The sequence below is a fragment of the Sabethes cyaneus genome, chromosome 3, assembly GCF_943734655.1.
Source record: "Sabethes cyaneus chromosome 3, idSabCyanKW18_F2, whole genome shotgun sequence".
NCBI classification, from domain to species: domain Eukaryota; kingdom Metazoa; phylum Arthropoda; class Insecta; order Diptera; family Culicidae; genus Sabethes; species Sabethes cyaneus.
The window spans coordinates 130576922-130596558 of record NC_071355.1 but is presented as its reverse complement, the minus strand read 5'-3'; the positions used below and the strand labels follow the sequence as shown (position 1 = coordinate 130596558).

The 19637-nt window shown below is 37.8% G+C and overlaps 1 protein-coding gene across 1 annotated transcript in view; it reads left to right on the top strand.

Moving 5' to 3' along the window:
• Positions 1-19637, top strand: part of LOC128740138 (inactivation-no-after-potential D protein) — a 348822-nt gene that overhangs the window by 71313 nt on the left and 257872 nt on the right. The window lies entirely within an intron of this gene.

The following is a 19637-nucleotide window of genomic DNA, read 5'->3' as shown; positions in this document are numbered from 1 at the left end:
ATCATTTCGTTACGGGACACCATGCGCTGTTGGGCAAACGGTATTCTGCAAATGGTGTCCCGCAGGGCTTGTTCGTTCACTTTGACTCAACTTTGATTCATTGGACAGTACCGTCTCAGCCGAGCAAAATTTGACAAAGTTGTATAAGGAACATTTGTAGAACTAGTTCACATCTTCAATTTTGCTGAATAAAGCTTTGCTGTATCTGTTGTAGTTATGATGCTACAATGCTAGTACGTCATTAGTAACTAAATGAGCATTCATTTAGTCACTAATAAGGTACTAGCATTGTAACACCGGAAATACAAAAGATACAGTAAAACTTTATTCAGAAAAATTGTAGACAATAACTGGTTCTACAAATGTCCCATATATAACTTTGTTAAATTTTGCTTGAATGAGACGGTACTGTCAAATGAATCAACATTGAGCCAAAGTGAACGAACAAGCCCTGGTGTCCCGTAACGAAAAAAGTAAACTGCATTATATGGTTTATTTTCTCTAGATTTCTGTTCGGGCCGTCATATTTTCTATATCTGGTCTATGTTCACTATATTTTGTAACAATAGTGTACTAATGTGGTGTGTTATAGTCTGGTAATAAGACATACGTAACGAAGTATATGTAAGGTATAGTTTACTTCCAGGTAAAGAGAAATACCCATGTGAGAACTATACTGAAGTATTATAATGAAATGCTTGCCTAATTTTAGGGTTTGGACACATTAGTAATTGAAATGTAGGGGCTGTGGACTAATTATGTAACGAGTTTTCCCCATTGTTGACTAATCGCCCCCTCCCCCTATGTAAGATTTTGCATGATTTTGGCCAAAATAACAAAATTCAAAAATTTGATTTGAAAAAATTTAAAACGGTAAATAAGGTTCGTCTTGATGCTTTATTTGCGCTACACGCCAAAATGGTATTAAATAGAAAATATTCGAAAATTGGGTATTTTGTTTTACTTCAGATGTATCAGTTAACGTATCATAACGCATAAATTTAAAAGTTTTTAAGCAACTCTACTATTTCATGCAACATTAACAACTCATGTTGCAAACTATAACTATAACATAAGTTGCTATAAAAGACTAATTTTGCCTATTCTTTAAAATAACTTTGTTGATAATTTGCAAATTATTCTACAGTCATAAAACAGTTATATAAAATATAACAAAATAAAACAGTTGAAAAGGGTCACGAAAACTTTCAAAAAAGAAACGCTAAAAAAAGTAGTTGAAAATGATGCCGTTCGAAGTACGACACTTACTATGCATCTTGCAAGCTAAAAAATGTTCTCTGGGCTAGGTTTTCTCGCTAGTGTGCTCAGCGAAGCCTAAAAATAGGCTAAAAAAGCTGACTAAACAACTTTCAGAAACGGAATTCCATGTTTTTAGACTATTCAAGTATTTTAATGATAAAGTATTCAAGTAAGTCGAAATCGGCGTTAGGTATAAATGTCTTTAAGACTTAACCCTTCTTCTTTATCGAGAGGCTTTCTTTCTTTTTCATTAACTTTTTTTTGTGTTCGGGTACAGTTGGTTGTTAGCCTCAGGTCCCTATCTCACTGACGTGGCTGCCATCTTAAGGTGGGAGGAAGCCACTCTGTCCCCTTCACTGTTGGCCTTCAGCAACCGAGATTGCGTACCCCAGCCGGCAACACGTGGATATAGGGGTAGAAGTTAGTAAGCCACCCTTTGTCGAGAGACTCTGCAGCTAGTTATTAGAGTACAAAACAATTAGGTTGATTTGTCTATTTTGGACAGGCTTTACGCGTACTTTATTTTGGTCACTTCTATTTGATTTTGCCGTAAATGTCCAAAATAACATACGCGCAACGTCTGCCCAAAATAGATAAATTACTCTACGGGGCTTGTACAACGATCCTACTGACTTTGGCAGTTCCATCCAGTCGAGATTCGAACATACGACGACTGGTATCATATCTCGTTAGGTATTACTCATCAGGCATCACACCTTTTTTTGCGGTGTCCATCTTTCATAGAATGTGTCCGTTTTTCTGTACAATGTCTAAAAAATATGATTACTAGGTAACGTTTTAGATGTTAAAGTATAAGTTTTGAACAAAATTTAGTAGTAGTATGGCTATATCAAACAGAGATACTTGTGTAGATATTGAATTTTAATCTTGAGGTGCCCGTCTTTACCGAAAATTCCTTAATATTACAATATATTATTATATTGTTATCATATTTATACATACTTATAGTAAATACATATTTACTTGCATTCGGTCATCAAAATAATAGATTTGTTATCGTCGATAAAGATTAGTGTAAACATGATGTGATAAGTGCTTTTTCATTCAATTACTTTTTACGTTAAACAAAACGCCACGGGGCACCATTTTGAAGCACCTATTTTATTTTACACAGAAATGCTTATCAAAAGTCAAGCACAGCGCGATTTTGATTGTACATATATGATTAAAGAAAATCCATAGTTTCAAAAAATTCGGATTTAAATTCTGTGGTATATGGAAATAAATGCAAAATTTTCGTTACGGGACACCATTAAGTACCTGTTTTTAAAGGCCGCTTATCTGGAAAATGCTTTCATTTTTCAACAAACTCTGTATGAACAAAATGTTACCCTAGTAATGAAACATGTTTTGACGATATACAGTTTTAAATTATTTTGGCTTAAAACTATTGACAGAGAATTAATTGCAGCCTTGCCTAAATGATGAAAAAATCTATATTGTTAACCTCCCACTTGTAAGGTGCATTTTAGCATGAATTGTCAATAAACAATATGACAACTCAGGATTTTTGTAAGCTTTATAGTATATTTGAACATACTACATAAAAATATTTTTAATATTACTACTTTCAAAATTTGCTGTCATGGGATAGATGCGCTTGGAATGTGTCTTTTAGTATCAAATGAAGGCTCTTGCTACTGCAAATTTTTTGGGGGAGTTTTATCGCAAACAATCAAGCGGTTCAAAAGTTATGCTTAAAAATGTGCTTTTTCAAGGTGTCAATTAGTCGAACGTTTCTCAGAGATGGCCAAACCGATTTATGCGCTATTAGTCTCATTTGGTAGGTAATATAGCCTCATAGATCACTGATTTGTTTTTTGATTGGATGTTTAATTTGAAAGTTATGAGCAGTCGTGTACAGCATAATGAAAGTTACGTTTATTTATAACGATTTTAACCAAATAATTAATCAGATTTCAATTATTTTAGTATCAAACAGGAGGCCTTTACGCTGTGAACATATCTGCTAAAGCTTATTAGAATTGGCCTTACCAGTCGAAAGTTATATGAAAAACATTGATTGGCGCTACGTTTTACACTATTAGGGTGACCGTAAATCTACCTATTAGGGTGATACCAATATTTGTTTTTTTTATTACGTCCGAAAAAGTATAGTGTATCCACAAAAGTTATAGAACACAGTAAAATAAGCAACTTTGCTGTACATAGTAACTATCTATCTCTTACTGGTTGCGAAGTGTAACGATTTTTTTAAAAAAGACAACGAAAATTTAAAAATTGAGATATCGACAACCGGCCACGTCACAATTTAGATAATTCATTTTTACACGTCAAAAAAATTCAACCAAATCGATCCTCCAGATACTGAGATACACGCACCGTCGCTGAAAACATATGTATGGTTTCGAGGAGAGCGCGCTTAAACTATTGTACAACACTGCACTTCCCTTCAAGCCATCCCACAATTTCGCTGTCAATTCGAGACCACGTACCGAAAAATACTTTGGGCTCAACATTTCTGAAGGTAAAAGGCTCATGAAAATGCAAAACAAACAAGTTTTTCGACTTTCCAGTGAGGGTCCCCCTTAAATATCAATCCTGTCCAAGAACTTTGTTCACGATTTTTTTTGATTAATTTCAAATATTCTACAAATTTATCATTATATTACATACATTTGTATTTGTCAGTATATTACATATACATGCATATGTGTTGATGATAACTACCATTACTGCGCATAAACGCATAACAGTCCCATGTGATTTTTCACCACTTTTGAGATGAGCCTGGGAATCATCTTTAAATTGTTTATTCTTTCAATATTTCAAATGTTATGTTTGTTCCCAAAATTTTGAAAAAAAAATCAGAGTGGTTGTGTACAGGACACGACAAGTCTCTTTGTAGTGATAGTAGCATGTATCCATGCTTGTAATCATTCGATTCTTCATGTATACATGCTATATGCAACATATATACATGCTACATACGTTGTATGTAACATTTATCAAAGTAGTATCATTGCATACGTTTAAGCCTCAAAAGATTTCAGAGTTATTTCTATGCACATTTGGAAATAATTTAACAAAATCAAAAACACAAACTATTGCTTTCCTGCTACCTTACAGAAATTAAAGATTGTTTTTATTACTCGTGGTTCCCACGTTGAAGGGATTTTACCAATTCAATCGTATTTTATATTATCTTTTCATTACACTTCTAATGAAACGACAAGCATGCGTATTCATACAGAGTCATATTATACCGTAGTTTTCGGAGTCATATTATAACCGTAGTGTACGGTAGCTGTAGCACATTTTTCCAACACAGATATCAAATTCACCTAGGTTTAATCGTCTCGCAGTAAAGAATTTGCGATCTGTTGGGATAACGAACTTGGGTTATTTTTTCTGGCACATTTCTCTAACACAGACATCAAATTGGACTACGTTTGATCGCGTTCGTAAGAAATCTGTTGGCACGAGGGGGTTTTGTCACTCTTTCTGGCGTACTACCCAAGCAAGGACATTAGAATGGTCTAGGTCAGCGGTTCCCAACCTTTTTTCGGTTCGCGTACCCCCTGACGGATTTCCTTATACTACTCTGCAGCGAACTAAAGTTTTGGCGAACCCCTGGGGGTTCGCGTACTCCCATTTGGGAACCGCTGGTCTAGGTTTAATCGCGGTGTTAAGAAATCTTGTTGAAATGTAGTAACTTGGTCACTTGTTTTGGCTTACTTCCCAAGCACAGATATCAAATTGGTATAGGTTTAGATCATCGCAAAGAATCTTCCAACCAATCACGAAGCGATAATTCTGGTAAAACATAGGTTCATTATTTTCAATATTTCAATAGTTCAACATCAAGAATCCATACTTTTCTTCATTTGGGTCAATTCTTAGAAGATTTTCCGATCGATTGGTGTAAGAATATTGAAAATCTATCGGAATACCGCTGAGCTATTAGCGCTCAAAACCTTTCATTTTTCGTGACGCTCGCATTTTTCGATTTTTTGGAATGACACCCTATCTCAAAACTTGCCGTAAGACGTTGTCCTACGTCAAAAAATCAAACTATGCCAGTGACAAGTTACGATTAAACGCATAACAGTCTCAGTAGTGAAAATATAACAATGAACATCTGTTTTTTGGAAATGCCTGGACCGATTTGACAGAATAACTACCAAACGCAAAGTTTTGTGGCCTAGAAGAATTCTATTGAACAGAATTTGGATCGGATGTACGGTTCCGAAGATATGTTCCGAAGACAAGTTCCGGAATATATGAAACTTGAACATAGAAGCACCTTGAATCATAACAAACCCGTCATGCGACACCTCCAAGTACTCGAAATTGCAAAACTAGACCATTGGTATTCGTTTAAAATGTTCAAGACATCATCGGGTACATCTGAACACGTTCGGGAATGTTCCGGATCGGGGATCAGTAACTGAATTGAACTAAAATACAACATGTGACAACTTTAAGTACTCAAAATTGAAAAAGTAGTTCATTTGTCGTCATATAAAGTGTCCAGGATTACATTGGCCACAGTCGGATACATTCTAGGAATGTTCCGAATACATTCAGGAAAACGGCCAATTCCTAACTTAAGGGGGCATAGTACTTTTTCAACTTAAAAATCAGAGGGGTTGTGTACAAGACACGACCGCATATATAGGTGACGCAGGACTACGTAAGTGTCTTTGTAGTGATAGTAGCATGTATTCATGCTTGTAATCATTCGATTCTTCATGTATACATGCTATATGCAACATATATACATGCTACATGCGTTGTATGTAACATTTATCAAAGTAGTAACATTGCATACGTTCAATTCTCAAAAGATTGTACATTTGAAAACAATTTAACAAAATCAAGAACACAAACTATTGCTTTCCTGCTACCTTACTGAAATTAAAGATTGTTTTTATTATCCATGGTTTCCCACGTTGCCACGACGTTACCAATTCAATCCTATTTTATCAACAGCACATCTTTTCACTACACTTCTAATGAAACGGCAAGCTTTCGTATTCATACAGAGCCGTATTATAACCGAACAGTACAGCTGTAGCACATTTTTCCAACACAGATATCAAGTTCGCCGAGGTTTAATCGTCTCGCAGTAAAGAATTTGCGATCTGTTGGGACAACGAACTTGTGTCATTTTTTCTGGCACACTTCCCTAACACAGACATCAAATTGGACTAGGTTTAATCGCGTTCGTAAGAAATCTGTTGGCATGAGGGGGCTTCGTCACTCTCTCTGGCGTACTTCCCAAGCAAGGACATCAAAATGGTCTAGGTTGAACCACGGTGTTAAGAAATCTTGTGGAAATGAGGAAGCTTGGTCACTTGTTTTGGCTTACTTCCCAAGCACAGATATCAAATTGGTATAGGTTTAGATCATCGTAAAGAATCTTCCAACCAATCACCAAGCAAGAATTCTGGTAAAACATAGGTTTATTATTTTCAATTTTTCAATAGTTCAACATCAAGAATCCATACTTTTCTTCATTTGGGTCAATTCTTAGAAGATTTTCCGGTCGATTGATGTAAGAATATTGAAAATAGATCGGAAAACCGCTGAGCTATTAGCGCTCAAAACCTTTCATTTTTCGTGACGCTCGCATTTTTCGATTTTTTGGAATGACACCCTATCTCAAAACTTGCCGTAAGACGTAGTCCTACGTCAAAAAATCGAAATTTTTTTATTGATTATTTTGAAAGATTAACATTTCGACCATATGTGTTTCAAGTCATTTGAATGAATTCCAAAAATTGACAAAGTTACAGCTATTTGTACCGCGCATGTCTGGAGCGATTACACGGCGAATAATAAGTTCAACGTCGTTTTTCTCGAAACCAGGTATTGAAAGTCGGTACCATAAATGTCTCAAGAACGGCAAGCAATTCTCATGATTCTTTTTTTGTTTTAAAGCCAACAAAATTATCTAGTGTTTGACCCATCCTTATTTTGATATTACTATTTTTGTATTTTTTAGAAATGTTTGAAGTAAATTTTTTCGATTAAAAACCTTACTTTTATGTTTGAATGTCCGCCATTTTGTTATGCGTTCGAATTTTTAAAAAACGATGGGTCAAACACGAGATAATTTAATATACTTTCATGTCGTTTTGGAATTTTTCAATTCAGATAAGACCCACAGCGCCAATCCATGGTACCGCAAATCATGTTTTTTTCGAGCGATCATGTTCAAGGAGCCGTAGGGGAGAGGGGAAAAGGTTCACATATGCAAACAAAATTGTAAATATTAGTATAAAGTGCAATGTTTGGAATGCAAAAAACCCGAATCGATTCGCTTTTTACGTTATCGAGAAAAAAATATTTGAAATTAGGCAATAAATATGGTGTAAAAAGTACTATGCCCCCTTAAACGAAACCCCAGAATGCGTCCCCTCTTAACTCAAAATACCAAATTACAAATAAAAGGAAGACATTTATTGATTGCTTTGAAATGTTATACAAATTTATCAGTATAGTGTTATCAAAAAGTTGAGTTATGTTCCGAAGGCGTGTCGAATTCTAACTCAATAATGACAAATGAGATGGTATAACAAAGGTTCCTTTCACCAATAGGTGGATTAAATCGGGTTTTAAGTATGTAGTCGAAATTGGTAATCTGACGACCTCCTATACAAATTATCACAATCTGTATATCAAGAGTAATTTAGTATTATTATTCTGGTATAGGGTAAATCAACCACACAATCATAGTGTGTGTGAAGGTAAACAAATTGATTTGCTGTTGTTTCGCTCAGTGCTAATTTACGTTTTTTCGGAATTTATTCTTTGGTGCATACTACTCATCGGATACTGCTTACTTCATTCCATCGGAAAAAATTGGAGTATAGCATCTCCCAGCGATTATTAGTGAAAAATCACCAAAATCTACACTGCTGTTTTATTCATCGTTGATCGTGCAAAAAAGCAATGGAGTCGATCTGCTGTGCCTGTGCTTGTGATTTAGCTAAGCCAGATGAAATTATTTGCAGTGGCTTTTGCAAATCTGCTTTCCACCTTACGTGTGCTAATATGTCTGCTGAAATGCGCGATGCGGTTTCTGATTGCTGATTGTTTTGGATGTGCAGAGCCTGTACACTTATGATGAAAAACGCTTGTTTTCGTCAAGCTATATCGTCAACAAATATGGCAATGCAAACAATGGTTGACGAGCAAAACAAAGTGCTGGATGAAATACGAAAAGAAGTCGCTCTCAATACTATCAAAATTAATACCATACTTGATCGAACACCGCTACCTACTACACCACGTCTGCCGAGATCTCAACACACGTTAAACTTGCGCAAGAGGCCAAGGTTGTTGATTCCGGAGGAACCCCCGCGACGTGAAAATACATTCGAAGGTATTAGAGATATCGAACCAGATGAAGCAATACCGTTAGCTGCTGCACGAAAAGAACAATTGTTTTGGTTATATCTCTCTGGTTTCGATCCACAGGCTACAGTAGAACAAGTCGAAAAACTTGTTAGAAATAATTTAAAAACTGACAAGACTGTGCAAATCGTTAAGCTAGTACCAAAAGGTAAATCACTCGACGAGCTTACATTTGTCTCCTTCAAAGCAGGCGTCGATATACAGCTGAAAGATTTAGCACTATCCAATTCGAGTTGGCAGAAGGGAATTATCTTCCGCCAATTCGATTTTCAACACACTTCTAGTACACGCGCTCCGTTTCAATTCCTGCCAACATCAGCATCAAATCAATCCTAATAATCCAGCAATATCATCATTCACTTACCGCCGTACCGAAAATTTTATAGCTAGCAACGAACAATCAGTTTCAGTTTTGCGAAACCACACACCATGCCCTGTCAATCGCCCTGCGCTCCCGAACCGAAGCGATCACAATCTGCCCACTAACGGTCATAATTCATTAAGTCTCTATCAACAAAACGTTCGGGGTCTCCGAACAAAAACCGATAAATTGTTTGCAGCCCTGTCTCAATGTGACTATGACGTCATCGCTTTTACTGAAACCTGGTTAAACGATGATATTCCTAATTCTGAGCTTTCGCACAACTATACCATATATCGCTGTGACAGAACCAGCCAGCACAGGCGCGGTGGGGGAGTTTTGATTGCTGTGAATAATGAACTGTGCAGCTCAGCTGTTTGCGTTGAAGGCTGTGATCAGCTGGAACAGGCTATTGTTCGAGTATCGCTGGGACGTTTCGATTTAATTATCTGTTGTATATATCTGCCACCAAACAGTGAGAGTGCACTGTATGAACAACATGCGTTATGTGTGCAAAACTTAGTTGATCTAGCGGGTGATCGAAAGCGGGTTTTGGTGGTAGGCGACTATAATCTTCCTCACTTAAGTTGGACACGCGACGAAAATCTTAACTCACTGCTGCCGATAAATGCTTCGTCCGAACAGGAAATCGTTCTGGTTGAATCGATTTTATCCAGTGGACTGTATCAAATAAATGATATAACGAATTCAAACGGCAGGCTTCTTGATCTCGCTTTTATCAATGATAACAATCATGTAGAAATAGTTGAGCCGCCGGTGCCGCTGCTTGCAATCGATCAACACCATCGTCCTTTCGTTTTAATTTTTGAGCTTGCTGATGTGAAGAAAAATAATTATAATGTCACTGACCCGCTCAACTTCGACTTTAACCGTTGTGCTTTCGAATTGGTTAACGGATTGTTTGCTGAGATTCAATGGGAGGAACATCTTGCTGGTTGTAGTGCAGATGAGGCTGTGTCACGATTTTACGAACATATCTACGGTACACTTCGCGATCCTGTCCCTATGAAACAACATTCTCGGCAGCGTGGTAGTAAACAACCGTGGTGGAACAGTCAGCTACGGCATCTACGAAACCGACTCCGCAAGGCTAGGAAGAAATTCTTTCGCTCGAGAGATGAAAGGCACAAAGCTGAGCAGCGTGATATTGAGAGCGAATATAACTCACTTCATGCGCACTACTTCCGTTGCTATATTCGTCGTATGGAAGACAACATAAGGCATGACCCTGCAACGTTTTGGACATATGTAAGGAATCGGAAACAACAAGGCGGAATCCCTCAACGTGTGTGCTATTTTGACAATGAAGCAGAGTCACCGTTAGAGTCTGCAAATTTGTTCTCGTGCTTCTTTCGAAGAGTGCAAAGTAATAACCGACCACCTTCGTCTGAAGAGTATTTGAGCAGTTTGCCGCTATTCGATCTGAACATGCTGATGTTTAACTTTTCACTGAGTGATGTGGTGCTGAAGCTGCAATCAATTGACGCATCGAAAGGCGCCGGTCCTGACAAACTGCCACCACTCCTCTTCAATTGTGCTACGACGCTTGCGATTCCAGCGAGGATTATTTTTAATTTATCCATGTCGGAGGGAATTTTTCCGAGTGCGTGGAAGACTGGCGCAATTACGCCCGTCCATAAAGCAGGAAGTACCCATGACGTCACCAACTACTGTGGTATTTCGATTTTGAGCTGCTTACCGAAGGTTTTCGAAAGTCTTATCCACGATTCGCTTTACTCGAAGGTTCATCATATCATTTCGGAATGGCAGCATAGGTTTGTGAAAAAACGTTCTACGATTACAAACTTGATGGCGTATGTCACTTCACTGACAAACGCAATTGAAAAGCGTCAGCAAGTCGATGCTGTTTATGTCGATTTTGCTAAAGCGTGCGACAGGGTGCCACATTTTCTGTTGGTATCGAAGCTAGAAAGGATGGGATTTCCTGAGTGGCTAACACGGTGCGTACTGCCGTATCTTAGCGATCGCAGTGCGTTTGTACGTATAGATGGAACGATTGTATAACATTTCGCCGAATACCATTTCGCGGAAAACCAATTCGCGGATGACCATAACGCGGAATATACTGTTTAGCGGAAAACCATTTCGCGGCAAACATTTTCGCGGAAAGTACTATTTCGCGGAAAATTTTTTCGCCGAAAGTACTATTTGGCGGAGAACTACCGCTCATTCAGTTTGGAAGCCGCAAAAAGCGGCTTCGCCGCTTTGTATTCAACAAAAGTTAAATCGATGCGAGGACTAGGGAAAACTAACTAGAAGTCAGAAGACCTAGGAAAACGAATAGACCTAGACAGATGTGATCTCTGCGGGGGGGCTGCCCCCCGCAGTGGCCGGCGCTTCCGACGGCGGGTCACCGGCGAACACTCGCCGTTGCCTGCGGCCGGCTCGCCCTGAATCATCTAGGAAACATTTGCTACTAACATGGTTTTCCGCGAAACAATATTTTCCGCCAAATGGTTTTCCGCGAAATGGTTTTTTCCGCCAAACGGTTTTCCGCGAAAGGGCTTTTGGCGTTTTGGTACTTTCCGCGAAATAGTATTTTCCGCGAAACGGTACTCCGCGATATGGTCTTCGGCGAAATGTTATACAACCGATGGAACTAGTTCGCAGCCATTTGAAATTCAATCCGGTTTGCCCCAGGGAAGTCACCTTGGCCCATTGCTGTTTATCCTTTTTGTAAATGATTTGTGTAGCACCATAAAATCTTCCAAGTATATGTACGCAGATGACCTGAAGTTCTTTCGGGTAGTAGCATCAAGAGTTGACTGCTGTGCCTTACAATCCGACATCGATTCCCTGCTACGTTGGTGTGTGCTTAATGGAATGGACGTGAACGTGCAAAAATGCAACATTATATCATTCTGTAGGAGCAGGAATGTTATATCATTTGACTACACGATGGAAATGGGACAGCATCAACCGTGTCGAAACTGTGAAGGACTTGGGCATCCTCTTGGACAGTAAATTATGTTTTGCTCAACACATTGCCGTTACTACTGCTAAGGCTTACGCTATGCTAGGTTTTATCAAAAGGAATACGCAGCAGTTTAATGATACCTACTGTCTGAAATCGCTTTACTGTTCAATCGTGCGCAGTATTCTTGAATACGGGGTGCTTGTATGGGCAACAATATTATGCTGTTCATATCAACCGGATAGAACGAATCCAGCGTCAATTCGTTCGGTACGCTCTGCGCAGATTACCCTGGGATAATCCTGTTCGTCTACCTCCGTACGAAAACAGATGCGTGCTTATACGTCTACCCACTCTGACAAATAGGAGAAGTATGTTGCAGCGATTGTTTATCTACGATCTTCTGGAAAATAACGTGGATAGCCCGGAGCTACTAGGCCAGATTCAGTTCAACGTACCTCCTAGGCTTACCCGACGAGCGAATTTCTTCCGTACACACCGTACTCTTTTCTCCCAAAATAACCCGATTGATGTGTGTTTTCGCGAATTTAATATTGTATCTGCCTGTTATGAGTTTAATGTACAACTTTTAAAACTAGAATAAGTTTACATTAGGAACTGTCTGTACGATATAATCGAAGACCAGGAAATAAAATTAAAATTAAAATTAAACCATTTGTGGACCTTTCTCTACATTATTTTGAACTCGTTACGCTAAACACCCAACCAATGGCACTTACAATATTAGTAATTTTCGATTAAGCCTAAATATATCGATATATATTCAAATATATTCAATATTTTACAGATTTTTTAAAACAGATTGGAATGTCCATTTTCCTTTTATGGACACTTGTGGTTTACAATAGAATAATGACTGGGTCAAGTATAGGAATTTTAGTGTATTTTGCATGGAGAGAGTCCGGTAATGGCGACATTTTTTGCATTGCTTATAATGGACCCACTTGTTGAAAACGTCAATTTTAAATCATTAATAATTAAATGCAGTAACTGACTGTAACTGACAGTAACTGACAGAGTATAGGAATCTGTTTATCCTGCAAACACGTATCAACACGTTCGACTCTAAATAAACAAAATGGAGGCTAGTTCAATCGTGCTGAAAGTCCAACCGAACATATTCTACTGCCAATTTGACTTGAAACAGAGCTAATTGGGAAAAAGCTGTTAACTGGTCGCCTTTACAATGTCCTGAATTCCCCTTATCGATTCCGATGTATCTCATAACGATAATAATGCTTTGTCTTACATACACAAGCATGACTATTTAACGTACAGCAGGAATGAACATCGCACTGCCGCGCGCATTTATTAATTTGTAGCACAGAGAACAGACATCCAAGCTAGAACAAATTTTTCGTAATTTTCTGTGTAAAAATTCAAACGAAAAACCGTTAAAATTACAACAGTTATCAAACGCCGCCTAGCCTACGAATTGCCAAACTAAATTGACTGTCAATCACCGTCAAGTATTTCCGTCAATTAACGATGAGAGGTAACACTTGAAATAACTATCGATATTACGGGGCTATTTATCGATGATTTGACGGATACTATTTCGAACAAAACTACTGTGTTACCTGACTCACTGCGAATATGCGCTGTGTTCGCGCGATCGTGTTGGTTCGAAAGGTTTAGAAAAATATCGCCCTTGTATCGAAAATATCGTTAATTTTGATCACTAAAAATAACGTACTTAAACGTTATATTTCAAGTGCGAGTAGCACGCAATAATTGTATTGTGAAACTGAATTGTTATTTATGCAACTTTTTACAAATTAAATGCTATAACAAAAGCACAACTTACAAAAAATCGTTTGTTATCGATATTAACTGCATATGCGTTATAAACGAATAAAACGTATGGTTACGTTTTATTTCAATAATACGCATATTCGCAGTGAGTCAGGTAAAACAGTAGTCAAACATCAACAGTAATAATTATGATAACTAATATAACAACACGATAACATCAAAAGGAGTCGGAATTTTGCCACGTGTGTGTCACAAATCGCAAATCATTTCTAACAATGAAGTTTGACGATACTATCGATACCACACTAGTTTCGATAGTATCAACAAACCTTTTATTTATTTATTTATTTATTTATTTATATACAGTCAACAGGTTAAAAACAACCCCAATGACTCCACTTAAATTTACTTACAAATAATACAAACATCTTTTAACATCACACCGATAACGCTCTTACAAAATTACTTTTAATAACACGTCTACACAAATTAAAATCGAAGCACTCGAAACAATTCTCAAATACACGGCACATATTTTTTATTGGCTCATGCATCCCATAGTTTGTCCTGGATCTCCCCATATCGAGGAACATATGGGAACGAAGAGCACGTCTGCGGATGTTCACGTCCAAGAGGCCTAGAAGTTCAGGGCAGTCAATGTAGGACGTTAGTAAGTCGCTGATGAAGCAAGCCTTGGCGACATCTCTCCTAACGCTGAGTGAGTCAAGGTGGATTAACTTGCAGCGATCAGCATAACGAGGTAGGTTATTCCGGTCGTTCCATGGCAGGTGTCGTAGTGCATAGCGTACAAATTTGCGTTGGACGGCCTCGACTTTGATGATCCCATTTTGATAGAACGGTGCCCAAACGACCGACGAATATTCGAGAGTTGAACGCACTAAAGCACAGTATAAGGCTTTGAGGCAGTAAGCGTCCTGGAAATACTTGCCGAATCGAAAGATGAATCCCAACTGCGACGAGGCCTTGGAGACAACATATGACACTTGATCTTTGAATGTCAGTGAGGAATCAAGAAGTACACCAAGATCTTTCACAATGTTCTCACGTTTTAAAGATGTACCATCGAGAATGTAGTCGTGAAGCATTGGTGATCGTTTGCGGCCGAAAGAAATAACACAGCATTTAGAAGCGTTCAAAACCATCCGATTTGTTTTACACCATGCTGCAAATGCTACGAGTTGTTGTTGAAGAGAGAGGGCATCGCTTGGTTTGTTGATGACGTAATAAAGTTTCAGGTCGTCAGCGTAAGATTTTTTATAACAATCCAGGATCAAGTTTGCGTCATTCATGTATAACAGGAAAAGAAACGGGCCAAGATGGCTGCCTTGTGGAACTCCGGACTTAACTGGAAACGAAGGCGAAACAAAATCTTCTATCTTAACGGACATATTCCGTCTAGTCAGGTACGAACGCAACCAGGAGTGTAGGCTACCAGAAATTCCCAATCTCTCGAATTTAGCCAATGCAATATCATGATCCATTTTGTCAAATGCAGCCGACAAATCAGTATAGATGGCGTCTACTTGCGAGCCTTTCTCCATATGGCGAATGACAAAAGAAGTGAATGCCAGAAGGTTGGTGGTAGTCGATCGCTTTGGGATCTGGCGAGTTATATGGCGAGCATTTCTGCGTTAAAAATTCAAGAACCTTTGTACCATTTCCATCGTTCGGTTTGTTTACTGATGAGCTTTTGAGTTTTTTTGGTTTTTGCATAAGAAAAAACGGAAAGAAATATATTGGATTTCAGTTTTGACAGATGCTTGCGGGTGGCGCCGCCAAACTAACAAATGTGAGGGGTAACTTCAGGTAACTTTAACCTGAACGAGGGGTTATTTCGAAATGGCCGTTACAAAAATTTACACAGGTTGGGTATGCCAGCCTGGATGTCTGTTCTCTGTGTTTGTAGCCTAAAATACCGGAAAACATGCATTCGGAAAACTTTAATATCTCCGAACATCGCAACTAGTAGCAGCTAATTTTTTGCTTATTACTAGTTAACACCCTGAATGTTGATTTTATGGTAGTGTCAGAGCGGAAATCTGTGGAAATCTTTTTCTACACACTATTGAAAATTATTGAAAATTGAACAAATATTTTGTTCTAAAACACTCGTCAGAACAAAGCCTACTAGGAAAAATCTGTCTTAATATCACCTACACTATTAGTTTATAATCCCTTTAATGTGAATTGTCCTTTAAAAGTATAGAATTTTAAGCAGCATGGTAGCCAGATACTAAAAGATTAAATGATATTTATTTTTTCATTTTCCAAAATTTTTTTACGCTGTGTTTCACCTTCTTTAATGCCTATCGAAAAACTACTTATTAAAACAATTTATGTATATTCCTTATAGATTATGTGTCTACTATTACTAGAATATTAAGTTTGATAGAATATCTCAAATAAAAATTTCGAGGTTTTGTCCGAGTTTTTTCGGGTTCTGCCCCATAGTGCGACGCGACCGCTTACGTAACTTTTTTTAACGCGACCGCTCTAGGGTTAAATCACTGCAGATAATTTTAAGTACCTAGTCTGAAAGAAGCTAGACTGAAACTTTACTTCAGACAACTAGAGCGATATAGAAGGATAAGGATTGGACAGCTCGTTGGTAGCTATCTCCAAAAAAATTATGAAATTTTTAGAAAAAAAGTGTCTCACTATGGACGTCTCTCCCCTACTTACAGTTATATTTCCTTAAAAACATGAAATCAATTATAAATGATATTTATTATGATTGGTTTTTCAATTCCAAGTACCGTTCTGATTCAAACTTCGCACACTTAAGCCATGCTGTACCTTTCTTCAACGTAAAATGTTCGAAAACATCTTTATTCTACCCCCATGAATGGTTCAATAGCATGACAATTTATTTAATTTCACAGGAAAGTTGGAAAAATGAGCATAAAATGTTATTTTATAATGAAAAACACTAAAAAGTTACAGTTCGGTTTTGATTCAAACTTCGAACACTTTCATGGTCGGCATTCAAAGCTTGAATATTTCAGTCTCAGACATCGAACATTTGTATTACTTTGATAAGCATTCATGTTTTTAGTGTCACTCAGCTTAAATGAGTGAAATTACATCCTTTTTCTAAACACTGTCTTTTTAAGTCCACCTAACCGTGTGATTTAAATTTTTCACACAATAATTAGTTTCAATCCATATTTCTGAAGTCAACCCAAGGAACAATTTTTGCTTATTAAACGTTTCACCGACAGCTTTTATTCAGCACATGCTATATAGCTACTTTTAAAGTATATCTAAACACCTCTGTTCAATGCTTATACAGTTGGTTTTGGAGAATTTAAACAGCACAGTGCTGAATATGGATGTGGAAGATGCGTTTGTATAACTGTTATGCAACGTATAGTAAAACGTTTATTCAGTACGCATAGAGATGTTTATTAAACTGCTGCTAATGCCACTGACGCTACGTTTATTCCACAGCAGTTCAACATTTAGACAAGCAAAAAGAATAAAATATGCAGGAAGTACCTATTTTTATTTTATTTTGTGGGTTTCGTTATTTTCATGTTCACTTTTGTATTCGTATTTTTATAATTTACTTAGTACTTACGACTTAGTAGGAAATCGTTGGTTGACTCGAAATTTATCAAGCCTGCCATTATACTTTTTTCATTCATCCGGATTCGAACTTACATCCTGACGGTCGAAAGCCATCGACGAACACATCTGAGATAATCTGACATATGACAGGCACCGAGTTTTTAGCCGATGTGGATTTACCAGTTTAAGTTTGTCAAACGTGGAACAAAAATGGGCTAAAATACATTTAAGCGCTGAGGAGTAGTTTCTCAAATCATTTTTGGCATCTGCTGTACAAGATTGCTTTAGAAGTATTTATTCTGCACATGTTAAACATTTAATAAACTATTTGTGCTGAAGTATTTCGCTTGTACCACCAACACTCACCAACACTCACAACGCAAAGGTTTTTTTTTCTCTTGAATATTGACGACGGTGAGCGGTGCTAATGAGTGAAATTCACTGGAAACTGGAAATCCAGAACTTTCGGCTAGCTGCGAACATTGTGTGCGATTGTTCAGTTAGTTAGCAGTGAAGTGATTAGTTAGCAGCAGCAGCAGTGATTAGTTAACAGTAGAAGTGGTTCGTGCTAGTACTTTTAACACCCCGTCATTCGTTTACGCAGTAGAATCAATATATATAGAATGCCAGTGTCGCTGTTTTTCTACAGGACTCATTGTGATAAACATGATACTAACAATCTGTATCAAGTCTGTGAATCGGGAACTTCATTGTCAAAGTTGCTTATTGTCATTTATCTGTGCGCTGGTTGGTGCTGTCATCAGTGCGCTCCTCGCTGTGTTTTCATGCCAGTGAAATGTTTTTAAACGCTCATTTTCTTTTCGTCCGGATGAATTGAATCTCTCAACTGAGTCTTTTTGCACCGATTTTTTTCAGAAACTTGAAGCAAGCGAAGTTTACAATTACATTACTTGGCAGCCATATTCGAAATTTTAAACTGGTTGTCAAAGTTTGACAATGAGATTCCCCTTTTGCTGAATCTCAGGCACACACACATATGCAAGTATAATGTAAATACATTATCTGAATATGTATGATGTTTGCCACGCGCATTGCAGCGACACTGGCATTCTATATATATTGATTATACTGTTTACGCAGATAGTACTGCTTCCTGAGCTTATTTAAGTCGCTCTCTGTCTGTGCTCGTATATTTGTCATCGGGTCGGATTTAGTTTTTTTCATCCAAAAAACAAAAAGCAGCAGTAGATGGCACGAGAAGAAGTGGGATTTTTGCGCACCGGCAGCGGGAGCTGGTCACGCGATTACGGTACGGCGCTACCAGCAGTGGTGGTGTCGCCACTATGCCACCCGACCAAACAATTCTGGCGGCTTTAGTCCGACGCAATTCATCTCGCTGAGCAAATCTATTGTGAGTAACTCGCAAAGCGTTAAGCAGAGCTGGTTGCCTTGGACGAGGGATAACGACACGTCGAGGGAGAAGATACATACCGTCCAGACAACAACAAATAAAAGGATTGCCACGGCCAGCAAAGACTTGTCTCGGCTAAAAGTGGTTATGAAAATTTTTTCTATTCTTAATCTGTAAAAAAAAAGAAATAAAGTGTACCTAATATAAATTTGTTTATATAAATTATAAAGTGTAAAGTATAAAGTGTCATTCAAGTTATTGGTGTTATTGGCTGCCATCAAGCACTTTTTATTCCTGTTCTTGGTGGTGCTACTGATACCTTTGTACGACGATTCATCGATACATATTTCACACTTGCTCTCAACAATGCAGCAGATACGTTAGCGCAACTTTCATTCGACCCTTATTCCATCACTATTTCACACTTGCTCTTTTAAGTGCTGCCGTTTTGCTCCTTGGGAATTGCTAATATTCTCGAACTCCATGAACCACATCTAAAGGAAGTTTACTTTCTACAGCTTTATCAGTGCAGACAATTAATTTTCCCGAAGGAAAACCCGGAAAAACCGAGTATTATTCATTGGTGTTCGAAGTTTGAATCACTCTTCAAAACGTGATTCAAACTTCGGACGCTTTAATTTTTCTAATATCATTGAAATAATGCATGAAATATTCTATTTTAACTATGCTTTAGTACAAAAATACCTTGCACTTTTCTAATAATCTCGTAGTTGGAAGGTAAACATTCTAAAACTGGTAAAATAATGCAAACGAAAACACAGCTACTTTTGCACGAAACGCTAAGAGTAAGCGAGTCAAATGAAAATCTGAGTTCTTACTTTTTTCCAGCGCCTGATTTCTTACAAGGAGTCCTACAGTTCACTGTCATGCCTCACCGGATAGAGGACCGGATT